Source organism: Anser brachyrhynchus (genome assembly GCF_964034855.1).
Source record: "Anser brachyrhynchus genome assembly, chromosome: 19".
NCBI lineage: Eukaryota > Metazoa > Chordata > Aves > Anseriformes > Anatidae > Anser > Anser brachyrhynchus.
The window spans coordinates 9,588,455-9,609,025 of NC_137712.1; the positions used below are offsets into that span (position 1 = coordinate 9,588,455).

Sequence of the window (20,571 nt, forward strand, 5' to 3'; positions counted from 1 at the left end):
CTAAAACCAAGCTGACGTTTCACTGCCTACAGCCTCGGGGCATCTCAGCTCCAAAATTAAACATTCCTTACCGAGTGCTTGCTAAGCAGGGCATGGAGCCTTGGATTAAGAGAGTGCTGAGAAAAGTGAATGGTGGGTACGTCTCGTAATGGACAGGATATTTCTCTAATTGAGAGAGTTTCCTGGCTCTGACGTAACCAGGAGAATTATTTCTCAATGTGTCATCTTTACTGTCAAGCTGCAGCCACATGCTCAGTATGGGCTCAAAATTGTCTTGCTTGCGCCATCAGCGCGGCAGTTATTTATAGGTGGCATTTACACGCCGCTGCTCTGAGCACACCTGCGACCATCCCAGTTTGAGGGCACTCCTGTGCACTGGGCTCCGTCAGGGACACAGCCGAGGGATGGAAGGACACGGAGGCTCTGTGACTTCCACGCCAGCCATCCAAGTCCCAAACAGGTTCCTCGGCCTTTCTTCTCTGCTTGCTGTGGCTCAGGATGGGCAGAGGTGATGGGAAACCAAGGAGAGGTGCAAAGCTTGGAGCACTCTGCATGTTTACCTGAGCAGCAAAATCATCTTGAGTTTGCAAAACGGAGACGGAAATTGCTCAACGGCAAAATATCTATTGCTTTCTGCTTCCAGTCAGGCTAAAAATAAAATAAAACTTTGTGCCAGGCTCATTGCTGCTGCAACCACATTCAGCCTCAGCACAGCAAGACTGGGGTGAGCACAGGCTGATACCACGCTGGTTTTTGGCAGTGCAACTCCCAGCCCCAGCCAGGACAAGAGAAAGGAAGCCGGGAGTGAGCAGCCAGCCCAGAACCACTCCTCTGCAGATCTCTGTGTCCCCAGAACTTGCCCCGTCTCCTCCTCCAAGGTTTCTGCAAACAGCTCCAAGCAGTGTGTATCCGAAAGGCTGGAGGCAAGGTCTGCTGCAATCCTGCTCCTGTAACGTCCCGGCTTTGCGTTGGGGCAGGAGATGGATGCACCCTTGGGTGGTTTCAAGCTGCCTTGTTTTTGCCAGGCTCTGTCTTCTTGCCTTCCCCTGTACTTTGCAAAACCGGTGTTTTATCTTGGTTCTGATTGCTCGGAGATGATTGACTTGGAAGTGCCACACAGCATGTGCTGTGATGGGGAGGAAATTGTTTTTTCACTGTGGGTGAAAGCCTGCATTAGGGACCTGCCAGACAAATTGCTGGTGTGACGGGGCTGATGAGGCTCAAGGGATGCCTGACTATTGTCTGTGTGGAGCTGTGGGAATTGTGACTGGGGAACAGCAGCCAAACATGGGGGGGCTGGCTGGATGCCCTACAGCAGGTTTTCCTCCACCCTGGCACAATCAGCTCCCCACAGTGACATTTTCTACTCCTGAGCTGCACACCCCAGCAGAATTGGGGCAGGGGGGGAAGGACCAAGCCCACCACCTGTGGCCCTTTTGCTGCAGCAGGTCCCACAGACGGTGATGGGAAGGAAACATTCAAGTCCGGCAGTTTCTGCTGGTTTCTGCTGGGAGCCAAACACGAGCAGCACAAGGAAGGGTTGGCTCTGGGTGGAGGCTGCGTGCGTTGCAGAATGTCATGATAAAGGGGAAAAGGGAATAGTGGAGGAAAGGAGCACGCCAGGTACTTCGGAGGAACTGCTCGGGTATGGCCGTGAGCCAGGGCATGGCTCCTGCTTCTGAGCACTGTGTGAACTCCTTCCTACCTCTGTGCTGTCCCCCTGTCCTCTGCGGACACATCCACATGGATAGCAGAGCGCCACCCTCAAACACGTACGTACAGATGCACAAAACCTTACAGAGTCACTTCAAAACAGACCTTTTGGAGCCCTTGCGTTCTTGCTGCAGGCAGTAGAAGATGCTCCCGTGGCAAAGCCACCCTCCTCCAGCACTGCAGAACACGTTCAGCGCGCCTCCGCAGCCCATGGCTGCGCTGCCAGCGAGGTCTCCGGGCACTGCAAAAGGGAAATCCCTGCCAGCATCATGCCACTCTGGGCTGTTTTACACCCAGTCCCCTCCACCCAGTGGCTTAGCACAGGCACCTTTTAAAAATAAGATGAAACCTCCAGTACTCTGGTATTGGAGCTCAGAGCTTGACCCAAGAGTTTTAATGATTTGTCTGGTCCCAAAGCCACAGTCAAGCTCAGAAATAAGAGCAGTCCCACCAGACGGAGCAACAAGCAAATTTCGATCAAATTAATGGGGACTCATCTACGCAGGCTGTGTTGTCAGCACACTGGAAGGAGATAAGGCTCAGCTCTCACTGCAGAGATTTCACAAAAATTGATCATTTTAAACCCTTGCAATATCTAGCAGAAGTAATTCTATTTCACACCTCAGATAAACAGAAAACATCCTCCAACATCTCCTGCTGTCTCTGGGAGTGTGAGTATGGAGCTGCAGTTTCCCTGGGACAGGATGTCTGGGTCAGGGGTAGAGAAAGCAGAGAGAAAGGTCAAAGTAACACGCAGATGCTAAAATTATTCCAACTTCTACTCATTTTCTAATCAGTTCTGAGCTGAGAAGTAGATTAAGAAAGAAAAAAAAATCATTTGAAACAATGGGCAGGAAGGCTTCCAGAATGAAAGCTGCTCGTGCCAGGCTCCCGCCTCATTTTCCTTTGACCAAGCACTTTGTTCAGCCTGGCTGAGCACCCAGCCCCACGGGAAGTGCCTCCGACAGGGGGCTGGCAGCGAGGCCGGGGTCTCCATCCCGGCCTCACCCAGCCAGGGGGCCCTGCAGGCAAGGCTTCAAAGGTGGAACTGGGGTGTCAGTGCAAGGACATGTACTGCACGCGGCCGAAGAGCTAGTGGAGGGACCTTGGAGATGCAGGAGAGTTGCCTAACTGTACGGTTTCCGAGGCTGACGCCTCTTACCCATTTACCGCAAACTACTTCAGCAGCCACCTGTTAAATCATTTCAGAAAACACATGGAAATATTAAGCAACAAAAAAAAATTCCACCCCGTCTTTCCATTCAGTCAGATATATGTATATAAACATATTTTTGAGTGAATAAAAGCAAACAACAATGAGTTGAAGTGTCATTTGTACCTTTGCGGTCCCAGTAAAAGTTCCCCTTCCCTTCTCCGGTTGCCGGTTCACAGAGAACAGGTACAGGGGCCAAAGCTGAAATAACAAAAATAGGTAGAGGGGAAATTCAACAACCCGTGTGCGATGGTGGCTCTGAGGTTAGGCTCATCGCCGAGCCTTGGGACTACTTCCCAGCACCTCATGCCATTGTGACCTTCAAGATAACCGCATGAGAGAGGGCTCGTCGGTGCTCTGAATCCTGAAATGACTGACTGCTTACTCAGGCAACATCCTTCTGGGCAAATTAGTCACTTTTTGTCACTTGTTCTGGTTTCTTTGCTTTCGCGTTGGCTCTGTGACGTGGCACTGGCCGGCCCTGCCGTATCTTCATCACCATCTGGTCGCTCTGCTCAAAGGGCGCCTTCATCTCTTGGGTTAAGCCCAAGGTTCCGCTAGGCAGTTCTGTGCATCCTGGGCTGTGTTTGCTCATACGGGGATTTCTCCAAAGACCCTTTATCTTCCTGGCTGTCCTTTGCGGCTCTTACTATTCATGCTTTCCCAGAAATCTGCCTGACTGGAGAAACAGCCACACGCCTTGCAATAACTGCAAATAAATTTGTCTTTTCCACACCTCTGCAAAGTGTGACTCTCACATCACTGACCGTGATTACTTCAATAAATGATTCTTATTCCTTCAAAACTGGCAGGCCTTAACCTTTTACTTAGGTTTGTGTTTTCTCCTTTGTCACTGCTCTGCCAGGAGTGAGCCTTTGGCTGAAAGGGTTTCAGGAAGGCTGGGCTGTGGTTTTGAAGATGCAACCAAAACGTTTTCTTCTGGCTTCCCACTGATGCCCCATGGTCACTTCTTCGCAAAGTTATGTACAGTCCCTTAATCAATTTCTGCCATCCTTGAGTCGGTCCTGCATCTCTCAATTTCCCTCTCACTCAGTTTTTAAGCTCTTAATTGTACAAATTCAGTGCTGAGCCCAACAGAGACGTGCTGCCCCCAGAAGAGCACCCCTGGGGGATGCATCCCCTGACGAGACCTCCAACCCCTTCACCAGCCCTCACTGCCTGCATGGGGCTGCCTGGAGCTGGCCTCGGACCCCCATTGTGAAGGGAGACTTTGGGGGGATTTATATTGTCCTAATAGCTAGTTCCAGGCAATCTCTACTCCATGTTCTCATTACACTGGCACTCTGTGCTCTCTTCCCTCTTTTACAGTAATACAGTTTTGCAAGCAGAAAGGGCTGGTCAGGATGATCTAGTTGGCTTACTTCATTAGCCACAAGGTTTTCCTCATTTTGCTGAGATTAGGTACTACCCAACGGGAGCCAATATTATACTTTTCTGTTTGACTCTAGGTGACAGCTCAGATTCTCCATCAATCACCTGCTTTAATGTGAGCCAGAGGTGTCTGAAGGCCTGCACACGAGGTACATGAAAGGCTGGCACACAAATAACTGCTGATCTCAGCTGCAAGCCATAAATCACACGTGTGCTTTGTTACTGCAGAGTGGCAGCTCTATTCCTCAGCAGAACAATTATGCTAACAACTCTCATAAATAACTTTCCTCTTTATTGTCACTTGATATTGGTGTGAACGCAGCTTGCCTCATGTGCTGATATGCAAGACCATTCACCAGGCATGAATTTGGGCAGAGCTTTTAAATCTGTTTTTTAAGCTTTAGCTGGTGTAAATTGGGGATGATTCCACAAAAGAAAATCGAACTTTTTTTCCCCTCCATTCATTTACCTTTCATCTGTTGTAAGTTTGGAGAAACTTCATGACTACACTTCCTTTCCAGGCCATTCTGGTTTTCTGCCCCTCCCCAAATGCTGCCATGCCGTGCGGGGCACATGGGTGTTAGCCCAGGCACCACCTATTTGCCTCTGGGAAACACCGTATCTGTATCTGGCTGCAGGCCAGGACTGGATTCTGCTTTCGTCACCAATTTCCTCCATGAGCATCAGCCAGTGACTCGTGCTTTGGATGTGTCACTTTACGCAGAGATGTGAAAGGGCAATGATGACATGTTCTTCTTGCTCGTGTGATTCACGTGTGATGCAACCTCTTGGGACAGGGCCCCCAGATTCATCCAGCCCACCCTGAGACCTGAGTGGCCATGGCTGGAAGCTCGGCCTTCCCTCGGTCCCTCCCAGCTCCCAGGCGGTGGACTTGCCACCTCAGGGAATGAGGAGACAACCAGCCCACAGAACCTGGAGATGTGGCAGCACCTCCAGTCAAAAAGCCAGTCCTGTCCCCAGTAGCTGTGCCTAAGTAACGAGAAGCAACTGCACATCATTTACTGGATGGTAAAGGTGTTGAACGGCCCGTTTGGAAGTGCTGGTCTGCCTCCTCAGCCCTGCTCTCAGTCACACTCGGAAAAAGCTGCCACCTCGGCCCTGCTCTCAGATATAGCTGCCACCAGCACCACCAGCAACCCTGGTGCTAAAATTCACAGTTTGCTGGGATGGCAGCAAGCCTCCGTTCTTAGCAGCACCCCTGGAGATCCGTGCCTGGCCCCTTCGCTGGGGGGCTTTACCACCATCTTAAGGGTGCCAGGCAAAGGGCCGACAGGGCCCGCTGGTGACATCGGCACAGCGCTGACACACTGCTCCCCACCAGATTTTGTTCCCTGGACACCCCCAACCTCCTGTCCTTTCCCAGGGAGGATGATTTTCATCACCCCTCACTCTGGATGAGCACTATGGACCCATGCAGTGACAGGATCTTCCCTTCACCAGCCTCCTGACGGCACGGCCTTATCAGCACAGTCCCGCAGCCGCGTTGGGCTGTGCAGCGCACCCGGGCATAGACGCATCAGCATTGCTTAGCGCAGGAATGATAAGCCTAATGACAGAGATACCTCACGGGCTAAGCACACAGGGATGTGTTTATCACCATTTCCTGCAGATAAGGACCTGAACCACAAATAAACCCGGCACATACTGCAAGTCCTGTGTGCGTCCAGCCCTGTGCATGTGGCTCGTTCTGCTCGAGCAGCAACTCCTCACAGCACCTTTTTTTTTTTTTTAAAGCATCAGTATTGCTTGCTAAGAGCATCCCTGAGCATTACACCCAGCAAAGCATCACTGGTCCGTGGAGGTAATTTTCTTTATCAATTATCCCCCAAGACCAAGTCTTCAGGCCTGAAGAAAAGCCTGTTAAAAAGGCTGGCTTTGCACCCTTGGCACCCCAAAAGACAGGCGCATCTCTGCTGCAGGGCACACAGCCAGCTGGAGTCCAGAAAATCGGAGAACAAGCCTCTGACTGCCGTCAGAGCCACACCAGAGGCTCAGTCCCTGCGGCACGTTCTTCTGACACCTCTGCTTGAACAAAGGGGTGCAGGGTGGAGGGAGAAAAGCTCATCCAAGCAGCCTGCCAGCAACAAGCTGCTACCTGGCCTCTCACCCTGCATATGTGAGCAGCACCGGAGGAACCCTCTGCACCCCTGCAACCTTGTTTTGCCTAAGCCCTGCCTCTGGCTGTATTGTTAACCTGGGATTTCCGCTAAAGCACAAAGCATATGTGAAGCCCAGCTTGTTTTCTTCTGAACTCAACAATAAGCCTCATTTCCCAGACTGCTGTTTTGACTGGCCAAATGGACGCTGCTATTTGAACAGTAAGGTGCTTGCTTGAAAACACGAAGTGATTGGCTAAGCTACTCCAGAGTGACGAGCTCAGATCCGATAGCCTGGCTTATTTTTAAGTCTCTGCTTTGTTTATTTCAGCTAAACTCTCACACTCATCCAGGAACTGGGTGCTGGATCCAGGACACGAATGGAAGCGCATCCAGCAGGCTGTGCAAACAAACTGGCCTGAGTAGCTTCCAGCTCCCCGCCCGCAGCCCCCACGCCTGGCACCTGCACAAGAAGCCGGCCAGGAGGAGGTACCTGACCAGAAGGGGGAAAGGGTGATGGGAGAAGCTGAGATCCAAAAGCTAATGCAAAGCATGGGGAGGGAAACATTTTACGAGCACGGAACCGATGCTGAACTTCATCAGCTTCCCAAAAGGCCCGGCTGTTTCAGCACATGTGGCTGCTCGGAGGAGTTGTTTCCCTTTTCCAAACAGAGTAAACAAGGGTGCTGCCAGCTGGCAGGGAGGGAAAGGTCTCCGTAAAGAGACATCCACTCAGCAGCATCCTACAGAAAGCCATTTGCTGCGTGCAGCATGGTCAGCCACCACATTGCACATGCTTCAGGCACGTCTCACCAGCAGCCACCAAGCACACGCTTTCCCTGAGCTCATAGCCTGCCCTGCAAAGCTGCTTTCAGTGGGTTTGCGTCAGCATTTGGTTGTTCCTTGGTCACGTCCTCATGCTATGCCACGCTTCAGAGGATGACAGCAGCTCTGCTCCCTGCACACAGCCTCCACTGTTGGTTTTATTCCTTCTGGAGCAAACTGCTCACGCCTTGCAAGGACCAGCCCATCCATGCTCCTTCTCTGAACCAGCATCTCGCAGCCCAGCCAAGACTGGCATTTTGCAAGGGGCTACACATAGAAGTGGAAAAAAAGGTAGGGTCACTGCTTTAGAGGGTTTGCAGGTGGGATGTAGGGGAAGCAGGGGAGGCAGCATGCATGCTCCCATTTAGAAATAGCAAGCAGAGAAGAAGAAATCACAGTGGTGTTTGCAGAAAAGTTTCATTCCCGTAATCACCATGGGCAGAAAACCAAAGTCCCCAGGTCCTAGGGAGGCCCAAAAGCAGAGGGTGGGCTTCAGAGCACTTGATCCCAGTCATGGAGAAGGCAGTAACAGAGGGAGGATGGAGCTGGCACTACCCAAGCCCCCTTAGCCAGAGGACTCTGCACCCCGACACCAGCAGCCTCAGAGCTCCAGAGGAAAACCACGCCAACGAGTTTTCTTTGCCTCTCAAGCATGTTGCAGAAGCTTCTGGCAACAGCATTTTGTAACACAGATCTTAAATGCTATCTAGAAGTTAACACAACACTTGCTCTACTGCCAATGGACACATCGCAGCGGAGCTGTTGGAAGGGATTGTATGCAGAGCTTTTGACCAACAGAAATATAGACGAATGCAAATTGGAAAGAAAAAAAAATACCAACACCTCTATATTCTTATAAAAGAATAAGAACAATAATAGTGTATGGTAGACAAGGGAAAATATGAGCTAGTTGGGGTTATTTCTGTGAACAGCAATAGAAATGAGCTTGAACACACTGTGGAAGTAGATGAGACCATAATTCTTAATAGGCATATATTTAATAATCCAAAGGCTGAAAGGAGATGATTAATTGCCTTTATACAGAATTCTTCATTAAGATTTATGCCAAGGAGAAAACAGCATTTTCCTGGGATCAATGCAACTTCACCAGTAATGTTAAAATAAATAAATAAATATGTGATCAGTAACTTTTTGAGCCCTCTCTTTTGACAAAACCTGTACAGCCCAAGCCACATCAGCCGCTTTCACCACTGGTGCTGCTCCTGCCCTGCCCCTTGCTAACACCAGGAGCGGGGCAGGGGCTCGCAGCCAATGTCTCGCACAAGCACAAGTGGAGAGGTGCTGTGGCTTTTATCCCCCCGTCTTCCTCCACTGACAGGGCTTTGGACAAGCAAAACAAACAGCAACACATGCCCAGAGAAACAGCCAGGCTAATCGGACACAAAGGAAAGGGAGAACTGAGGCAGCTTGCATTGGGAAGCGCAGGGAGAGCAGAGCCGGGAGCAGAGCTGGTATCTTCTGCCCTTCCCCGCTGACCCCACCACTGTGCCCCTTTAGGAAACCTCCCGTGGGCTTTGTCACATCCTCTGCTCCCAGCTCTTCTCACGCTAAAGGGGACAGCGAGGAAAGGCGGCAGGGTCGGCCCCAGCGGGTGCCTCGTGGCAGCGGGTGCAGGAGCTGAGCGCGGCGGGCACCATGGCCCCAGGCTACCTGCTGTGCACTGATCCTGCTCCAACTTGTGCAGGGAGCAGCGGAAGGATGTCTGCAGCCCGTGCCAGGTGGCAGAGCCTTCTGGCATTTTATCACCTGCTGGAAAACACCAGGAGACATCACCGGTCCCTTCCAGGACTCCTGAAGCTCTTTTAGCCCTGAGCCCCCTCTTTCCTCTCTGAAGAAACTGATTCTGGGGAAATCACCTTTGAAATGGGAATAAGGTGGAGGAAAGGCTGGGCTAAAGGCTTCACTTGGGACACTGAGGAGGCTGGATGCACATACAGCAAGAGGAGTTACCCCCTGGTGACAAAACACGGACGCAATAGTTATTAACCCATTTTTCCTAGGAACACTTTATTCCAGGACACTGAGAGTGGACCTCAGAATCGAGTGCTGTGCCCTGAGAAAGCCACCTTTTCTACCATGTGGCATGGAGAGCAGCAGGAGGCTCAAGCTAGCTCACACGCTGGCGGTTTGAACTCAGCAGCTGCTCCACGTGGATCTGCAGCACAGCACTGTGCTGCCTGCACTTGCAACCAAGCATGATGTGTGCATGCCTTGGGCCCCCTACTCCCGATTTCCAGCCCTGGCTCAGATAAGCGGAGCACAACTCTTGCTCACCATGCTTTCCCCATGTAGCAACAAGAGGCTGCATTTACTCAGGCATTGGTGTCAACCTCAAACCACAAATCTTCAGCTGAAACCAGCACCACCACAAGCCATTTTGACCACCCCCCATCATCACCCCCATGCACAGCACCGTGCTTGGACAGTGTCTGCAAAGCGGTGAGAGACAGCAGCAAGCAACAGGTCTCATCCCCGTTAGTGCTCATCCAGGGTCCATCAGAAATCTCTGCAAAGCTTCTGAGTTCTTTAAGGAGTTTTCAGCACTTCCTGATTCTGGTCAGGCAGAGCATCTTACAAGAAGCAGCCTCTTGGTTTTGGGCACCACAGGCTCCCCAGAGCCCCTGTGGTGGCACTTGTGCCCACTTGGCTGCTGTAGCCACCTCCCGCTGCCACATCCCCTGGAGAAAGTGCTGCTGATGTAGTCAACCTGATTTAGAAACTGCTTTAATCAGCACAATCCCTTTGTGCTGGGTCCTGTGAGTCACTTGGAGGCAGCTGGCCTTAGAGGGGTCATCAAGGCCCTTGTTTGGGATTTTCAAAACCTCACAGCCCACAGCACCAGTCCCACTGGAGGTCTGTGAGGGGTTCTGAAAATCCATCTCGCCACCTGATCTGGGCTCTCTGTATCGCAGAAGCTTTGGCTGGCTTGGCTCATGGCAGAAATGTCAAGTTTGGCCTTGAACATGCACAAAATACTTGAACCCGCACTTACAATGCTGTAAATTCAGGCTAAATGTATTACAGTTAAGAGAGCTGGTGTTGGAGACGTAAAGCTGTCATGGGGAAAAGTCACATCAGGCCTGTGGAGTCAACAGCCTGGCCTACTGCCACCCTGGGCTCATTTGTAAAGCGGCCCAGAGGGATTTTTTTTTTTTTTTTTATAAATGTCCCATTAATGTTAACAGCTAAATCCCTGGCCTGCTCTAAAAACCTCACTCCTGTTTATGTTAGATGCAACATCTTCATTTAATTTGCTCCCAGAGCTCACCAGCCATATCTTCTGATCATCTTGAAAACCATCCAGCTCCAACCCCCTGCCGTGGACAGGGACACCTTTCACTAGGCTGTGTCACGCAATCATCATCCCTTTAAGCATAAATTGTTGGCATGTTGGAGGAATCTTAAGAAAAAGGCAGTTTTCCAGATGTCTCATTCATTTCTCAGGGTCCCTCAGCCCTCCACTTAATGCCCTATCAGTAGCTACGGAAGACTAGAAACACGAGGTTAGTGATGATATTTCTCTGGCTTTATTTGAGAGCCTCCTGTTAAGCTCAGCTCAGGAACAAGCTCTGCCTGTCCAGAACTCGCAGGCACAGTTAGCACCACCTGAACCCATTTGCAGTTTGCTGTTTGCAACCCAGCTAATGCTCGTCCCCCCTTGCCCGCCCTGTGCCAGACCTGGGCAGCAAAATAACCCAGGAGCTCGAAATGCTCAGAGTGCAGCCACTCATCCATGCTGTCACTGATGGCTCCTGATGCAACTTCCACATTGTTTCGGCCTGAAAATAAAATAATAAAAAAAAAAATCTGTGGTCCAACCACATAACAACATGCAACGTTATCAGGGGAGATACTTCCCTTTCCTTGCTGCTGTGGTTTTTCTCTTGTTACTGGAAGCTCTGCTGTGCCTTATGAGCCACAGTTCATCACTGACAATGAATCTGGATTACAACAAAACCGAGTCAGAATACTTGGAGGCATGAACCAAGTGTCCTCAGCTCGCTTGGCTGACCTACGGGGCTGCAGCATGATTTAACCGCAGATGGGATTCCTTCCTAATAAAGAGCTGCACCACATGCAGCCTATTGCACACAGCGCAGCAGTCGCCAAGAACTGAGGATGAATACTTTCTGCGTGAGTATTTAAGGAATCCTGATGCTACTTTTGGTTTCAGTCGAAAACTATTTCCTCTCTTGAAGTCAGTTCTCACTCGTGGCAGTACGTGAAACCGGATGCCGGCAGGAAGGGAAGAGGAGTGTTTGCATCACTGTGCTCCAGGCAGCGCTGCCACCTGGGTGGTGAAAGGTCAGGGACTCCATCGCTCACCCACCTCGTGCTAAATCCTTGCTTGCAGCGTGGCCGCCAATGCCCGAGCAGAACAAAAAGCACAACCCCAGCTCTTAGGGAGAATGCAGATTCATATTTGTAAGCCAGGTCATGAACTGACAGTTTTAGTTCATATCAAGAATGTGCTGAGAATCTGAAACTGGAAAGTAATCAAAGAGAAGCAGAAGAGTGGGCAGCTAGTAAAAGACTAATAACGACACAGCAGCAACCCCTCCTCCTGCAGAAAAACGGAAAGTGTTGTGAAGAACCGGCACAGCTGCCGCAAGAAGTCTTTCAGAAAGCCAAAATGAGTAACACAGCTCCTGGGAAGGGGGACACAGCTGAACATTGCACAGGAGAGCAGCACACATAGCTGCTGAGATGTGACATATAGAGAAAGGAGGGGTTAGAAGGAACGCTATGAGTTTTCTGCATTCAGCAGAACTAAGAGAAGAAAAGGAGGCCTGCAGGGGTTTTAGTGGGGGTTTACTTTAGAGCTGCCCTACATCAAGGCAGGCTGAAGACAACACATTCAAGTGCTCACAGCTCCGACTTGCATATGATCGCTCATTTATGTGTGTCCACAGAAGACACAGGGAGCAAGGAGCTTTATCCCATGCTCCATGGGCAAGTTATCTCAAAATGCTGTTCCGCTGGAGGTTGCAGCAATTGTTAGAAATGCCCAGCAAAGAACAATAACTGGAGCAGGGCCAGGCGATGGCTCCCCTGCCACTGCGATGAGCACCAAGCAGCAGGAGATGCCACACACCCGAGGGACATCCTGTGCCGGCGCTGCTGCCTCTGCCTGCTCCAAGTGGCTGGCGACGAGCCCAGCCAGGCCGGCATCCCTGCCACTGTGTGAGGTGCTCCACGAGGGTCAAACAGCACCACCACAGTCCTGGGGCACTTGCAGCCCTCAGCTCCTGGAACCCTCCCCACCACGGCTGGGCACCTTCCACATCACGGACACGGATTTCTGTGTCCCTCTTCCCTCTCAGCAAGGATGTCACCTTGCCATGGGCCGGGAAAGGAGCAGCCAAACAATTATCAGGGTTATGCCGAGCAAGATTTGTGGCCGCCCTCTTCTCTGCTTCACTTGCAGGTGCCAGGACCAGCCCTCTGGAAACCTGGTGTGTTTTGTGTCTCCCACTCACCCCCTTTTTTTAAAATATGTATTTTATGTATTTTTTGCAATTGCTGTATGCATTCTGGAGTAAAAGAACTTGGTGGGGCCGGTGACCCAGGCCTGCCAGCAGAAACGACCCCCATGCTGTGGCAAAGAGGTCACCGAGGTGCCAAGAGCCAGTCCCACCTGAGGAATGTTTGATTCAACAGGAATTCCCCACCACTGATGCCAAGAACATAGCGTATAGAAAAACACTTCACTAACTTTGGCTCCAAAAATGCTTCTCGTCTCGTTATCTGTAGAGGCCAATAATTGCTACCTCAAAGAGCCTCACTGGCTCTGACACACCAAGACCACGCTGGCCCCTCATGCCAGGCATGGGAAGGAAAGCTTTGTTTGGAGTAGCTGACATTTTGCTTACGTCTCCATTCGTCATGATGACAGCGAGGTTTTTCCGACATGGCACAAGATCTGCCTCTGGCTGATGTTCAGGGCTGAAATAAACAGCAGCAGCCCCGTGCTTGCAGAAGCGTTGCCTCCTCGCTGCTGCGTGGTGCTCGGCTGGCTTGCTGCAACCCCAGCCCAGGTGCTGAGCATCATCCCCCCAAAAAGGACCAGAGCCCTAAATCCCACTTATCCAGCTTATTTCCTCCGAAGCACGCAGGGATTCATAGAAAGGGGAGGCTAACTGAGCTGCTCAACTTGTTCTGGGAGAAGTGCAGGCATAGCAGCACTGGGGATAAAACCCACCACTGAAATTGGGAAAATAGTAGGCATTTTGCCCGTGCTATTAAGGTCACAGAGTGCTCCTTGTCAAACTCACTTCCTTCAAGCTAGAGATGTCTCCAGGTCTGCCTGCACAGCCTGCAGGGCTGCACAGCAGTGATGCCACACTCCCAGCTAGAGATGCCATCCCTTGGATGGCTGCTTTGACATCAACCTGCTGCGGGCACAGGCAATGTCAGAGGTCCTCAGGGACGGTTGGGTGCCTGCAGCCCGTGGATTAATGTGAGGGATATGTTTCTCAGAGGTGCTCGCACTCCTTGAGAAGAAAAGATGAGAGAACGAGGAATCTCTTCTTCAGAAATGCTCAGGTCTCACGTCAGCACACGTAGCTGCCCTGTATTTCCCAAGAGCTCAGAGGCTGGGTGCCGAACTTTACAGCAAGCTTTGCAGTTTATGTCAGGATACTCGAGGCAAGGTGCTGAGCCCTTATGACCATAATTTGCTGCTTACAAAAGAGTTGAGCTGTTCTGAAAGCCCAGCCCAGATTATGGGTTTCAAATGCTTGAAAATCTGTCCCAGAGCTCTTAATCCAACTTCTGGGCTCATCATGAATGGAGCCAAGCCATTCTCAGAAGGAAAACTTGGCAAAAGCAGCCCTCCTACACTGTATCAGTAGAAACTGCACTCACAGCTGATGCCAGCAGATCCAGCCTGGAGAGCAATTAAAGCCTGTGGCAGCCCCTCTCTGCTCGGGGGAAGTGGTGATAAGGGGGCAGCAGCCAGGCACAACAGGTCCCACACGGAGACACGCTCCCCAGGCTGCTCACACCTGGGTGGGTGCTGACTGCTCCCCAGCTCCACTCAAACTAAGCCTGCACGTGCCACGGAGCATGTTCCACGGCCGTCCCGAAAGCTGCAGGTCGCGTATGGGCAGGATCAGTGCACACAAATGCCTTTACCTCTGCAGAACAGGGAGCTCAGTCCTCCTCTCCCAGCAGCACACTGCCAGCGAGGCTGTTCAGTAGGGTTGGTCTTCCCCTATTTGTACTTGCAAGAAGAATACTGACCTGAATGTAGCTTGCTTTCTTTTTTTTTCCTTTTTTAATAGTGTCTTCTAACAGCTCTCTTGCAACAGCATACGTACTGCCCATCCAAAATAAAGTCTGTTCAGCTGCTGATCCGAAAGATTTCCCCTGCACAGCTAATCCCCAAGGTCCTTTGCTTGTCTCTGAAGGCCAGGCTGTATGCTCCTGGATGGCCTACCTCAGTAAATTATTGGAAGAATAGCAGGCATTTAGCCCATGCTGTTATGACCACGCTGCTCCTTGTAACAATGAGTTTCCATCATGCTAGGGATATCTTCAGGTCTATCTGCAAGGGAAAATTATTTTCTCACATATTATCTATGCTTAAATTTGGCAGAGTCTGGCCGATGATGCATGAGAGGAGGAGGATTGAGCTGATATAGTCTTAGCCGTGTTGCTCAGTAAAAGTGGTTGAAGTGGCTAAGAGCTAAGATGGATCTTTGCCATTAACAATCAACTTATCTGATTTAGTGCTTGGACAGCAGCAGATGAACTGATTAAAAACATGCTGCACTTGTGGCGTCTCACACATCAGTAAGTGAAATATGAAGTGACAGAAGGGCCTGAGAAGCGTTTGCTGCAAGTAGACACAGCGAGTGCTGCAGGAGAGGACTGGTACAAGCACTCGGGCACGGTGCTGGGAGCACACAGGGAGCTGCCAGGCTCTCCCAGCCCAGGAGACCTCAGCAGCACCAGGTGTGCAGAGGCGTGCGCTGCAGGACAAGCTCTGCTCCAAGGCCACCGCCTTTTCTCTTTAGCTTAGCACCATCTAGAGGGATGCATCTGTAAAGCCGAGGTGCCAGGACGCACCAGCTGATGGCACACGTTGGGCAAATAACGCCCATCTGACCACGTTGGATTTGGGGGCAGGAGAAACAACTGGAAAGCAAAGCCACAGAAGGGCAGCTCCCTCCTCCAGCTCTCCTTCCCATCTGGACAAACACAAGGCTGTGCTGCAGCCATCCCCCTCATCCTGGGGGGCTCTTCTGCAAATGGGCAGATGTGTCTTCCAGAGAGGAGTGGAGGCTGTGGGATTGGGGCAGGATTTGGGGGGTTGGCAGGAGGAGGATGCTGGGGGTTGTTTTTTTCCCCCTTTTCTTGACTTTATTTTTTAATTTTAAAACACCTACAGATCTTGCATCACCTATTCCTGCAGGCTTCAACTCATCTGGTGATGCAACGGGAGCCTTCTAGGCTTAAGAGCCAGCATCTTCCCTCATGTCCATTCAAGCCCTCGTTTTTCACCAGCACTGCACAAGAGCACATCAGGATGCCTGCTGAGGTAAAGGTCTCTGCACGGAATTTCAGTTCTCAGCCCCATGCATCAGAGCTTACTGAAAACTCCTGACATGAAACACCAGAACAAGACCAAAGGCGAGGTGCAGCGACGTTATCTTCTGTCTATCTCACACCGTGATCTTGCACTTTCTTCTGCAGCAGCCCAGGCTGCCAGCTTGCAGCGCCTTGACACGCAATACCTGCTCGTCATCAGCCACATCTCTGACCTTATACAATCCCAAGGCAAGGTCATTGAGATCAAAGTCCAGCCAGTCTGATGCAGTGAGGAGTGGTTAGTGGGAGACAGGAAGCACGTTGCCCTGCTCAAAGGGCAAAGCACAGCCTCCCAGAACTCACCTGACTTTTGGATTAAGGAAAAAGTAGCAAGAAAGACCAAGAGCAAGGTTTAGCTAAGGATGCACAAAACTTGTGTTTCTTTATTAACCGGCTGCAGTGACCCTGAGGATCCCAGAGACACCAAGACCAACGCTGCTGCCTGCGTCTTGCCTGCTTGGGATTGCCCTCACCTTCCCTGTGCACAGCGGGGCATGGTGCAAAGGGGCTTGGGGAGGGAAGGACACTCACATGCCAAGAAGTGCCTGCAGTGCTCAGACAGCAGCAGGAAAGAAATATCCCTTTACCAGATGACCTTTACAGTCCCTTCCAACCCAAACCTTCCTTCACTGCTGCTCCGTACAACCCAAGCGCATGCTGCAGCAATCCTCCATGGCTCAGCTGGGAGTCTGAAGTACAGGGCTGACTTCTCCTGCCTCCAGGAGGATGGTCTCCAACCCATCTCTGCCAGCCCCCAAGCACCAGCATCTGCTCCTCCTGCCGCCACCAAGCCCAGCCGATGCTCCCAGACCTTCCTGCTCCCCTGCCCACGCCCCGCTGCACCCACAGGGAGCGCGTCACTGAGCAACATCCCCATCGCCAGCCCTGCAGGAGGAGGAAGGAGGAAGCCGGGCTGCAGAGACACAAAACCACGGCAAAACTGGCTGCGAGGGAGCCAGACAGGCTGGCTGGGAAGGACAGCTTTGCTGAGCCCGGGAGAAAATGGTTTGAGTAATTATTAACGGTAAGGAAACCTTTCATTTGAGGCAAGAGAGCTTAAGAGGAATTTCTGCATGGTAATACTCTGCATACTTTGTGCTTATGGGAGGAGAAAGGCTGGTGATTGAGTGGTTTGAAGCACAGCCCGGACGCCAGCAACTCCCTTTCAGCCTGTTAGATCCCCTCCCTCCATTTCCAATCTTACTTTTGGCTGCAACCTACCTGGGGCATGCACAAGCCCCAGCGGATCCTCCTCAGCAGGGCTCCTGTCTCTCTCAGCTCTGAGCTGTTTGGGGAGGGCTTTCAGCATAACCTGAGCTTTGCGTTGCTGCGGTCTGCTGACAGTTGTCTGCCCCTCCCCAGCCTGCCGCTATGTGGCCAGGAAGATGGGGACCCTGTGCTGCCAGCAGCCCCAGGAGCCACCACCCAGCCCGGAGCAGGCAGCCCCGCGGAGAGGCCACCAAGGTAAGTTGTTCTGGGGTTAAAAGCAGGGGTGTGTGGCCGTGTCCTGATGAAGCACAGCCATCCCAGAGCAACGTCTACCTGGGGCGGTCTTTGTGCCCTTGCATCACCAGGCACCAAAACACAGCACCACGAACCCCAGCCAGCAGCCAGAGCTTCCTGTCCATGCTGCCAGCCTTCCCCAGCCCCTCCTCAGCCCATTTCAGCCCCCAAAATCCCAGTGGCTCAGCAGATCACTCACACAGTGCCCCACAAGCAGCCCCCCCCCCCCCCCAGCTGCCCCTGATCCACCACTGGGGGCTGCTCCCACATCACCCAGCCACACTGCTCACACCAAAAATGAAATGCTTCCCAAACATCAGGCAGAAGGACCTCAGAGCTCACCGGCACCATTTCAGTGGCCCAGCTGAATCATGCCCAAATCTCCCTCGAGCAAACAAGCCCAGAGCTGCACCCAGGTGTGACCGTGTGGCCTCCTACCCCTGCCAGGAGCTGGGGCCTGCAGGAGGCCGGGCTCTTCCCCCTGCTGCTCCCACACGCTGGCTGCCTGGGGGCTATAAACCCTCCAGAATATCACCTTGCAGTATAACAGGCAGATCCTTAAGGGAAGAGGAGGGGTGAAGAGGGACGTCTCTCATCACTAATGCTTTAATTAAGTGCAAACGAAGGAAAAGCACATCAACCATCTGGCCTGCAATGGGAACAGAGCACAGCAGGTGCTTGGGTGTGTGAGCAAGAGGAACCAAACTCCTCCACTGAGCACGGTTAAGCTCGTTCTGTGCGGTTAATCACTGGGTGTTTGTTGCAATCAGGGGAGCTGCACCAATTAGCACTAACAGAGGATCCACAGCTTCCTCCCCGACCCCTCACCCCCTCAGTGCTGTGGGTGAGGGGGCTGCGTCCTTCCCCGGGGACACCAGGGCTTACACGAGGGACCTGCTCGGTCGGGGCTTGGCTCAGCTCCATCCTCTGGGGCAAGGCCCTTGCTGGGGAATTCTGAAGGTAGAGCACTACCATTCAGTGAGGTGATGTTTTCGTGGTGCCTCCATGCTGACTGAAGCAGTGCCTCCAGTTCGCTCCGTGCCACCAGCACAAGCCACGTGCTCGGTCTGTGCCTCCCGAGCAAGGAGCGCTGCGGTGTCCCGGAGCTGCCAGGATGGAGCGAGGAGCTCACAAACCCCACCAGCTCCTGGTGGGATGCAGGGATGATACAGGGGCACCAGCAGTGTCCAGGACACGGCATGGAAGCTGCTGAGCTTCGTCCTGGGGCCCTGCTGGAGAGCTCTGTGCTAAAACCCGGCCCGACTCCCTGCACTAACCTAGTACTGGCCATGGCTGCTACCAGCAGGTTTTCCAAGCAGCAGTTCACATCCCAGCCTTGTCCCTTCAGGAATGGTCTTTGTCCGTGGCTGATCCTGACCCCCTCTCCTTTCCCTGATTCTTGTGCATTTGCAGATGTAAACGTGGTGGTATCGGCACCCCCACAAGCCACAGCCTCACTTTCCATGAATAACGATGCAGCCCAAGCCCAGCCCTGCAGGTCCTGAGGGTAACGGCCCTCGTGGTCCTCTCCTGAAGGCCATGAGCTGCCTCCCCACCTCTCCGACCAGGGGATCTGTGTGCTGGGAATCCTGAAGCCCAGGGACAGGGAAAAATCAGCAAATCCCTCCTGTACCTGCTCTCGGCACAAAGCACAATGACAGAGAACACCCTGATCGATCTCCCTAACAGAAATTTCCAGATGGCAGAAAAGATGCGTACCAATGTGTACCAGGTGCTCCTGGCACTTCTGGGCTCTGAGGAAGAGCACGAGCCATTGCATTCCACCAGCAAATCAGATTTTTATGCCGTGAAACCAAGCTGTGCTCCCGATGACATTGCTCTACCTTCAGACCACTTCCAACAAGGTAAAATCAGCTCAGGAGCTGGAATGTGGAGTCCGAGAGCCTGGCCCTGTAGAAATCCCACGATGTTTTGAACACCCCCTGTGCCCAACAAGCCGGTGACCCAGCAGGATGCGCAGCACACCGAGGGCAGAGGGGCTGCAGGGACCACCGCCACATCCCCCCGCCAGCAAACCCTGCGCCGTCACAGAGCAATGAGGGCAGAATTGCAAAGCCCACCCCTGTGGGGGCAATTCTGCCTGACCTCTTCCTGTGACAGCCCCGGCTGAGCCAGAAATAAAGATGGATGGAAGGAGGCTGGTGGGGAGCACGGTGGCTTTTTCTCCTGGGGGGCATTTGCTGTCATTTCGGTGTTTGCTCAGAGCAATGCCTGAGGCTGCAGTGGGGGCTGATGCTGAGGCTCACTGGGAAGACTTTCTTTATCTCTCCATTGCTCCTGATGGAATGAGGTGGGACCAGGAGGAGGGAGCGGAGTCATCCCGCACCTCGGGGCAGAGCTGGCACTTGGCTCCTGGTCCCCAGCTCCCTGCCTCTTGCTGCCACCATAGGCGATGGCTCAGCCTTCAGTGCCGTAGACTTCCCTGCTACGGTGCCACACGGGGAGGAGATGATGGCAGGGTAGGGTGGCCGTGACTGAGGGCACGCTTCGTGCCCCTGATTTTAGAGCCTTTCCTGGCTTTGTGTGCACTGGGAGTCCCACGTGGAGCTGTGTTCCGGCACTGCAGGAGATGGGATGGGGGGCACCATGCACGCCCGGCTGCAATGAGGCTAGAAACCACAGCCCAAAGGACCTCTTATTCTGACCAGTGCCACATCCTAGGACCACGCTATGGTCCAAGCTGTGTGGTGAGGTGGCCAGGTAAGTGACAGCGCACACAGTCACAAGAAGCTGTGGGGACAGAGGAGGACACCAGCAACCCTGGCCCATGCAGCTCTGCATTCATGGCCTCAACTAAGCCCACAACCCCTTGCAGGCTTACAGCACCTCATTTCATTCCCCATTCCCTCCCATACGCCAAGTGCTGGGGTCTCCTGCTCACCACTGCCTCCTCTTACATGCCGTGTGCAAGCACAGCAGGGGGAAATGAGGAAAAGAAAACCAAAAGGACTCAACCTGGCCCAAAGTGCAGCAGAAAAGGGAATCTAACAAGAGCCATGCCCCAGGCTGCCCTGCTGTGGGCCTTTTTTAAGGCCTAATTCCATGGATTTTCAAATGTCCAGCACCTCATCCCAGGGGAGCTCGCAGAGGTGGCAGTCACTGGACACTGCCCCAACCTGGCCCCTGAATGGCAACTTGGACGAGGTCTCAGCCATTGACTTAGCAGTGCCT

General features: G+C 52.5%; 2 long non-coding RNA genes across 4 annotated transcripts in view; one reads left to right on the forward strand and one right to left on the reverse strand.

The window, feature by feature from the left end:
- The window catches only part of LOC308180283, a 29,780-nt gene extending 11,412 nt beyond the window's left edge, over window positions 1-18,368 (reverse strand). The window contains exons 1-4 of one of the 3 annotated variants that reach the window (XR_013940862.1): window positions 17,722-18,368; window positions 3,053-3,127; window positions 2,335-2,421; window positions 1,819-1,954 (exon numbers count right to left, since the gene is read on the reverse strand). This is a non-coding gene — a long non-coding RNA (uncharacterized lncRNA). Of the gene's footprint in view, window positions 1-1,818; window positions 3,128-17,721 lie in introns of all 3 variants that reach the window. The other 2 variants (XR_013940863.1, XR_013940864.1) reach the window with 2 other exon arrangements.
- On the forward strand, window positions 16,624-19,537 carry LOC308180282. Its single transcript, XR_013940861.1, has 3 exons — window positions 16,624-16,900; window positions 17,239-17,340; window positions 18,793-19,537. It is a non-coding gene; the product is annotated as an uncharacterized lncRNA (long non-coding RNA).
- The last annotated feature ends 1,034 nt before the right edge of the window (window positions 19,538-20,571 follow it).